The sequence below is a fragment of the Pteropus alecto genome, unplaced genomic scaffold (genome assembly GCF_000325575.1).
Source record: "Pteropus alecto unplaced genomic scaffold, ASM32557v1 scaffold79, whole genome shotgun sequence".
NCBI classification, from domain to species: Eukaryota; Metazoa; Chordata; class Mammalia; order Chiroptera; family Pteropodidae; genus Pteropus; species Pteropus alecto.
Window position 1 is genome coordinate 12,583,768 of NW_006494612.1, and position 9,682 is coordinate 12,593,449.

The window sequence follows — 9,682 nt, forward strand, 5'->3', positions numbered from 1 at the left end:
CAGCTTGAGGAACTATACTTATGAAACATTACATGGACAACATCTCTTTAGAAATATTAATTTTTAAATTCATTGTGTTTTCATGTTTAATCTTTCAAGTTATACATTGTGATTTTCTGTCGGTATGAGGAGAACAGTAGGGAATTTTAAATTTCTAAATATTATAAACAATAACTATTATGACATACTATGTTATATAAATGATTCTATTTACCTACAAATTTATTTAAAATATATTTCTTTTATGTACAGAATGCTGAAAAGCTGTAAAAATAGTATGTATACAGAAATTGATTGGTTGCTAATAAAATGAGATGGGTAGAGCTGTAAACTTATAATAAATAAAAGGATGGGAAGTTTTAAGTAACAATCTAGTGGATGCCACAAAGAGTTAGATTTAAAGGTCATTGGCTTCCTGAATTAACTGAATTTTCCTGAATTACCTGAATTTTTAGGTAAGCTTTATTGTAACTTAACTGCCTTTATTGTATCTTAACTGCCTTTAGTTTATCAAGGAAAGAGCACATGAACTTTGGAATAATAATCTTTGAATGTCATGTTAGAATTAATTTTTTAAATTTATTGTACTTGAAATTAACATAAAAAATGATCCCATGTGGTTTTTATCCATTATTATTGTGGCTCTTTGTTGGCATAGTTAAGGTCCACTCTTCTACAAATAATTCAATGTGACATTTAAAAACTATACAAGGACCTTTGTAAGAATGGTTGAGTTTAAAACTGGGGTAGAAAATAAACAATGAACCTGGAGGATTTTATATTGTCAGAAGATAGGATAGTGGTAAAAACAAAAAGTCAACAATTATGTTGTTATGTTAAAGGTATACTCAAACAAACTCAAAGTACTCCCTATGGCTAAAGATAAAACAATTTGAACAACAAATAAATTAAATAAAGCAGGATAATAATCTAAAGTATAAAATAAATATCTATAAGTATGTACTGATACAAATAATTTGATTAAATAAGTAAATAAATGAGGTAGATACTTAATTCTCAAGAAGTTAAAACATAATTCCTCCCTTCTTAAGTTTGGGCTACACATCATGACTTCCTTCCAAAGAGTACAGTATGAAAAAGGAGGGGAAAAAAAGAGTAACTTTACAATGGAGAAATTTGACAAACCTTACTTCAGCCAAGTGAATAGGGTCAATACTAACGGTGATGTCATATTGATAGTATGTACCCTTCATATTAGGAGAGGAAAATGGTACTTTATTTCTGTAGTCTTTCTCACAAAATCCATAACTCCAGTCTGATTATGAGTAAAATATCATACAAATATCTACTGAGGGATATTTTACAAAATGCCTGACCAGTAATCCTCAAAACTATTAAGGTCAAAAATAAACAAAGTCCAAGAAACTGTTACAGTCAAGAGGAGTCTAAGGGCATGATGACTAAATGTAAGGTAGTATCTTGGATGGGATCCTGGAAAAAGAAAAAGAACATGACATTTGTCTACCTGGTGCATTCTGGGTTTGATTTCATGGTAGATACCAGGCTTAGTTGAGATATAGTACTCTACATTTAGATAACAAAGTAACAAAGAGCAAAAATTAACCAAAAGGAGACAAAGATATTACAAGTAAAGAACCTCATTTTTTATCATAATATAGATATAATAATTCTTATTAAAATACTAGCATATCAAATTCAAAAATCTAAAAAAAAGGATAATGCATCATGACCAAGTAAGATTTATTCCAGGATTGCAGGGTTGGTTTAATATTTAAACTATTAATTAATGTAGTTTATCTCATTGCAGACTAAATAGAAAATGACATGATCATTTCAATGAATGTGGAAAAGGCAATGGACAAATTTAAAACCTCATTCATAATAAAATCTCCTTATAAACATGAATAACGGTATTTTTGCAACCTAATAAAATTCATCTAAGAAAAAACCTACAGTCAACTACATAAACTTTAGTAGGTGAATGGATAAATAAATTGATGTAAATCTAGATAATAGATTATTATTGAATGCAAAAAATATTGATCTCTCAAGCCATGAAAAGATACGGGGGGAAGCTTAAATGCATATTACTAAGTGAAAGAAGCCAATCCGAAAAGGTTACACACATACCATATGATTCTCAGTACTGAAAAGTACTGGAAAAGTCAAAACTATAGAGATAGTAAAAAAAAAAATCACTGGTTGTCAGGGGTTTGGGCTGATAGAGGGATAAATAGGTAGAGCGCAGAGGATTTTGGAGGCAGGGAAACAGTTCTGTATGATGCTGCAATTATGGGGATATGCCGTTATGTATTTCTCAATATCGTAGATATCAGAGAGCTAAGAGTGAACCCTAATGTAAACTGTAGACATTGAGTGATAATGTGTCAATATAGATTAATCAGTTGTAACACATGTACCAGTCTGGTGCATGGTGGGGGAGGTTATGTGTGTCAGGGAACAACAGGAGCTATGTGGGAATTCTCTGTTCTTTCTCCTGATTTTGCTGTGACCAAAAACTTCTGTAAAAAATGAAGTCTACTAAAAAAAACATATACAATTGACTTTAAAAAATGAATCAAGTAATTTGGATTTATAATACATATAGAAATAAAATATATGTCAACAATATAAGGAATACAAAGGATAAATGGAAATTTACCCTTATAAAAGTCTCACCATCTGTGTGCAGTAATATATTATTTCAAAGTATGTTGTGATAGTTATAGAGGCAAATTGTAAACCCTAAAGAAATCATTTAAAAAATAAAAGAAGCATAGGTAATAAGTCAATAGCAGAGAAAAAATAGAATACTAAGATAGATGGTTAATCCACAAAAAATTGGGTAAAGAAAAAAAGAATGAAAACAGCAGAAAACAGATGGAATGTAAAGAAAACAAATGACAAAACTGTAGACAGTGCAAACATAGCTATTACAACATTAAATATCAATGGTCAGGCAAAAATGTCCTCGATAGACACAAAAATATACTAACCATAAAAGAAAAAAATGATAAATTGGATTTCATCAAAATTATTAGCTTCCATTCTTCAAATGCTAGCTTAAGCTCCAGTCCATGAGAAAATATTTGCAATACATTTTTTCTTTTTTAGGCGAGGCAACCCTTGGTTGACCTCACAGATTGCAAGGACCTTGTCAGCTTACAATCCCTTATTTTTATTTTATTTTATTTTTTACACCTACAGCACCTGGTCTTCCTAGATAGTCCCCCATCCAAGTACTAACCAGGCCCAACTCTGCTTAGCTTCCAAAATCAGATGGGATCAGGCTTGTTCAGGGTAGCATGGCCATAGACTTGCAATATATTTTTTATCAAATGCCTTGTATCTGAAACATATAAAGAACTCATAGAAATCAACCTTTGCTAATCAGTTTTGCTGTTCTAACGGATGACCCGTATTTCAATGGCTCTTTTTACACATCAGATACAGGATGTATTAGAGCTCTCCAGAGAAACAAACCAATAGGAAATATATATAAAGAGATATATATGATATATAGGTATGTAGATCTATATATGTTCATTTATTTATTTGTTTATTATAAGGAATTTGCTTGTGTGATTATGGAGGGTGACACACAAGAGCTGCAGTCAATAAACTGGAAGTAAGTCACATGGTTAAACTGATGTAAATCGGTGGGAAAGTGCATTTATACCATGGGAATATACTGCAAGTCACATGAAAATGAATGGTGATAAATAATTCTCCTATGGGCGGAGGCAGGGAAATTAGGGACAGTAATTCATTCCATCATATTATCTTTAAGAACTCAGACATTTCCAAATAGATAAAAGAATATCTCAGTGTTAAGTATTCTTTACATACTTTATTAACTTTGTGAATTTGACAAAGAGCTGAAATAACAAATGACACAATAAATGAATCAAAAACAATTTATTGGTAAAATAATTATGGCATTATTTAGAACATAAAATAGAATTATAAGAGGTACAAAAATATGGTTCTTTATTCTTCATGCCATTTTTATGATTCACTATTATATTCGTAAATACTATACTACTTAGTTTTTTTTTTTTGGCACAGGGAAATTTTTTGTGAAACTGAGTTTTTTGTTCTAATTTTGGTGAAAAGAAAGAAACTTCATTAATTGTAGTACCACACTTTGTGGTATATCACCACATCTAGTTTATCTGGATTAAGTATCTGTCATTGTCTTTATCTCTGGAATATATACAGACTAGAATCTTGAAAAATGTTATATGAGGTCCACTTCCAAGGCATGTTGAGTTAGCATCAAATTTTAATATTCCACTTCCGTAAACAGAAAATAATATATGAATGAGACAGCTCATTATTTTCTTTACTACTTCTTTCTTTTTTTATTTAGAGCAATAGAATTCTTTTTTATTTTTTTATTGTTTTTTCTTTTTTAGGCAAGGCAACCCTTGGTTGACCTCATAGATTGCAAAGACCTTGTCAGCTTTCAATCCTTTATTTTTTTATTTTTTACACCTACAGCACCTGGTCTTCCTAGGTTGTCTCCCATCCAATACTAACTAGGCCCGACTCTGCTTATCTTCTGAGGTCAGATGGGATCGGGCTTGTTCAGGGTAGCATGGCCATAGACAATAGAATTCTTTAAACATTCAAATACATACACATACGCATACACATATTCACATAAAGACAAATATACACAGATAGTTTTAGTGATGCATAACTTGGATTTAATTTTCCAGCTTCCTTTGCAGCTAGGTGTGGCCCTGTGACTATGGAATGTCAGTGGAAGTGATAAATACTAATGTCAGGTCAATGAATGCTATGCTGATTTCCCATTAATTACTTCTTACTGCCTGCTCATTGTGTAGGAAATGAGGAATATGGGAGTAGCCAGTGACATTAGGCTTAGTGAGAAAAAGCAGCAAGGCACCTAATGAGGATATCAGGGTCTTCATACTAACCTGAGTCCCTGGATGTCCTTGTGGAGCAGACTTGCCTACCTGCCCTGGAATGCTTAATTCCTCTGAATTATTTTGTGAGAGACTGAAAAAAAAAAATGTCTTATTTGAGCTGCCATATTTGGGGTCTTTTATAATAGCTTAGCCTATATGTAACCATTTCATAGACAGCTGTGGAATCTGGTATTACATATGAGACTTAAAATCAATTAATTGGATAGAATCTACTAGATAGTTGAGTTGTTAGAGTGGATCTTGGCAACTGACTACCTATCTGACCTTTCTTACCAGTTTTATTAGGTCTGTATGACTCTTGACAGCTTTTTGGTGGTCTAACCCAGGTCTAGAGTATCACACACAGATTTAATTAAATACCTCGCAATAAAAAAATCTCTAAAGTCAAAGGTTATATTTCTTTAATTATAAAAGAGTAACTTGAATTAATTTCTTTACCTTTTAGCCAAGACCCAGTTCAGATTGATTTCTTTTGACTTTTAAAAAGCCTCTTGACCCCAAATCTAATTTTCATAGACTTTTTCATTATTGTACATGTGGTATATTAGTTGTCCATACAATAGGGCACTGGTAAAAGTGGTAAACAAATAGGGATTCCTTAAAATAGGAAACATGCACTAGTTTAACAAGGCCAGGGACATCTGACTTTATCATTTGCTAGAGAAGGTCATCTACAATTTCTAAATAGAGGTAGTGTCCCAGCATTGCATTTTCTACCTTTCATAGAGTGGGAATTGTGCCTTTGAATTATTAGAGAATTAATTTCTCATGATATTTTCTCAGTGACTTACTATTAACACATTCATCTGTATGTTGATACTTCTTTCTCTTTTTTAACAACAATAGAATTATTTTTAACACTAGTGGGTCATATCATCAGTTTCAGAGGAAAATATATTTGCTTTCCTTTCCAAGCCAGAGGCTGCTATTGCAGGTTTCAAATCAGATCTCAGGTAAGACTTTCAAAGAAAGAGTTTAAAATAGAAAAAAAAAAAAGAAAATACAACTGGTATTTCATCATTCCCAAAGTTTCTGTGACCTTTAAGGGAAATGAATGGCACTGAGAGAAGTTGTAATGAACACTGGCTCCAGTGTTATGACATTTCTATTACCTCATTGTTTGATAATTTCTCTCTACCCCGCTCAAATGATGTCTGTAGTTTGCTTTTTCCATTTTTCACCTTGTGATTTATCTGGTATTATTGAGGACTCAGTCTGTTTACTGTAACAGTGTTTTTATTATCCTTGTCTAAGGATGACTTTATGATTATGAATTCCCTCTGAGTCTGCTCTAAATTCTTCGTTGCTTGCATTCTACAATATTACTCTAACTCATAATGTCTTATAGTACACTGCTGAATATATTGCTGTACAAACAGTATACAAATTTATTTCTTTCCCTCCTCAGATTTTAATTCAGCAATCAACTGTCTTGGGGAGTGGTTTACTCTGTACAGTAAATGAAGAAGATATAGATTCAATAATCAAATATGGCTGGTGAGAAAATAACAGAAACAGAACTATGACACATTCATAGCTTTCCTGCACTAGTAAACACCCAGAATTTTCATTTATTTTGTAAATGTAAAGAAAAACCTGAAGGCTATCTTAAAATAGATTGCACCATGGACACCTTAATGGGATGTGAATGTGAAGCTGTCAAGTTATGCTTACAAATAACGTTATTTCCTAGACAATTTTATGTGAGGGATTTGTACACATTTTTTTTCCTGAGCAAATATGTGGCTTAAGCCAAGATATGTCAATAAAAGTGCTAGGAAAATGTCTTACGGATATGAACACATTATCTGATAAAAATTCATATGTAGCTGTTTGCTCATGGCTGAAGATAGAGATAGGCCAAAGACCACTGAAGAGGAAACAAGTTCTATGCATTTAGATTCCTCAGCATAGGAGAACATAACTAATACACCAAAGCAACACAATACAGATTTTTAAAAAATTTGCAGTTGTGTTTATGATCACTATTCTCATAGAGATAATTTTGACTTTAAAAGAACTGCGATGTAGACATGATTGTCATTGTTCTACAGACTGGAAAAATGTTCATTCATTTCCCCTATAAACTGCAATGTGCAGAGGACTATTCCAATCCAGATTATTCTGATTTAAGAGTATTCCTGACTATCTTCCTCAACCCTAGGAGTCTGCCTAGTGCAGTGTTTAAAAGCATATCCTCTTGGGTCAGATTGCTGATCAAGGTTTAAATGTGAGCTCTGACAAACTCCTGGGCTATGTATGAGGATGAAAAAAATAATGATACCTGCCTCACAGATGTCGTGTGAAGCATTTAACACATATTAGAGAAGGAATGATGGTTTCTAGGAAATGATTGCTTTTGACAGTGATGTTAATGACTAGTAAAGCAACATATTTCTGCTTCCTTTACACCTGCTACTCATCCAGACCTATTTAAATACCATTGAAAGAATAACATTATTTTTACATTTGGGAATATTTGTGGTGCATGTAGCCAGTGTGGGTTTCCTCTGTTGGTTGGCTAAGATATTTATTGGCCCAATATTTACAAACCTCAAGGCCTATGTAACTGTTATTTAGGAATAAGCATTAATGATATATTGACCCTCCTGCCCCCCCCCACAAAAAAAGAAGAACAAAAGGAAAAAAACACTTAGTAAATATTATATATCTAGGAATAGGAGAAGTGTGATTAAAAATAATGAGTAATATGATCCTCTCTAAATTGAGAAATTAAATTTTTAAACCATGATTTTGGATCAAAGCAGTATGCAGATAATTGAAATAAGTTATTGGAAAATATTATAAAGTGAAGAGAACAAGTAATATAAAACATGAAAATAACTGTTCATTTATCTTTTTTAAAATTGTAGAGCTTTGAGAAAAACACAAAGATGATATTAAACTAATAAATAAGGTTTCATTTTTCAAATCAGGCTTAACATTTCCACATTAATCTAAGAAGAATTTAACCTGTGATTTGGTAACTATTAGAAGAAAGATAGTTACTTGAAGAGTGTCTAAGAGAATTAATAGTTGGGATGTTGGAGAACAGCACATTAATAGTGTATACTAAAGATTCTGTACTGAATTAGTGAACAAACTTATGTCAGGTTAGTCTTATTTTATGAGAAATTGCTTTATCTACACACAAAGTGGTAGCAATACTTTTTATTATTAAAATATAGAAAGTATTCACTGTTAGAAAAAATTATCTGAGTAATACATCCAAAGCGTACAAAATTCAAAAATGTGCTCAAAGTATATAAGGCAAAAAAAAAAAAAAAAAAAGGATATAAGGCAACGCATATCTTTTTTAACCCCACTCACCCATTTCAAAGGAAAAGCTCATCCCAGTTTTGATTCATTTAGTTAGATACACTTTAGCTCCTCCCCTTGCGTAATACTGAGACAGGGGTCCAAGACTTGTTTTAGTTGTGTGATATTTGCAACTGGAATCAGGATTTTTCACATCAGCATTCAGTATTAGGGAAGTCAAAATCCTCCCCTGGGGTTGTGTAAGACATGCAGGTGACCAGGATGCAGTGCCTTAGTGATTAGGCTATAGGCAATTGCCAGGGAAACTGTGTCTTTCAATATTTTAATGAAAATGGGATGCCAGCCTACAAGATATTAAACTTGAATCAGTTAACTCATTTCTCAGAGTCTTTTCATTCCTATTATTTTTTATTATAAATCTTTCCTTTCATTTTCCATCTGGTAAATTGTCAATAACCACTTCTGGGCCTGAATTCAAATATCATGAACTTTATTTGATTCCTGATGAACTCAGTAGTAAGAAATACCCCCTCAAATATATTCTTATTGTATGTCATAGATTATATTAATCACATTACTTGCCTCTTACATTACCTATATCTATTTGTACTCTATTCACTACATTGATATTTTTATACATACTTCCTTAGCAATCTCATCCATTCTCATGGCTTGAAGTTCTCTATATATTCTATTGCCTCCCAAATGTAGACCTTTAACCCAGAACTATTTTTTGAACCCCAGACTTGTATATCTAATGGCCTACTTGATTTATGCAGTTGATAATCATAGTTTCTTTCCTGAATCTGAAACTTGACTTATCAAGTTGGCCTTTTTCAAAAGAGTGGAGCTTTGTTGCCACATCAAAATAAACTCTAGAGATCTCTCAGTGTTTACAAGTCTGCTGAAGACTTATTTAGTTCCTAATTTAGTCTTAGCTCTTTTTGAATGGAAAATTTTTTTCTATTGCTATCCTAGTTTTGATTAACGAATATGGTCCATTTATTATTTCAATGCGTCATACTTATCTTTAAATTACTAGATCAATTTACATTATATTAACATTAGCAATAAATAATAAGTTTATGTTTCATGAATTTGCATGTCATTCTTGCACAGGGGCCATGCTAATCTCTGTATCATTTCAATTTTAATGTATGTGCTGCCAAAGCAGGCACAAGTTTATATTGACTTTGGTTGTGCCGTTCAATAATTCACAGAATACAGTAATACCTGCCCCAGTCTTTGTTTTCCAGATTTAAAAGTTCAGATCCTTTTATTTTCTTCCTGTAAGATGAACCTATTCTTTTCCATTCTCACTCCTAATTCAGAAAGTCTTTATTAATATTTTTACGAATTCATTATTTTCATCAGGGAATATGGTACAAATTCTCAGATGTAGACTTTTTGTTTAATAAAACAATAAACATAAAATGTTTCCTTTTGGTTTGCTTTATTGTTTT

The 9,682-nt window shown here is 32.1% G+C and overlaps 1 non-coding gene and 1 pseudogene across 1 annotated transcript; both read right to left on the reverse strand.

Moving 5' to 3' along the window:
- Positions 1-3,180: 3,180 nt before the first annotated feature.
- Positions 3,181-3,299, reverse strand: LOC112474336 (annotated as a pseudogene).
- Positions 3,300-9,293: 5,994 nt separating this feature from the next.
- LOC112474414 lies at positions 9,294-9,397 on the reverse strand. The gene has a single exon (XR_003044357.1). It is a non-coding gene; the product is annotated as a U6 spliceosomal RNA (small nuclear RNA).
- Positions 9,398-9,682: the final 285 nt, after the last annotated feature.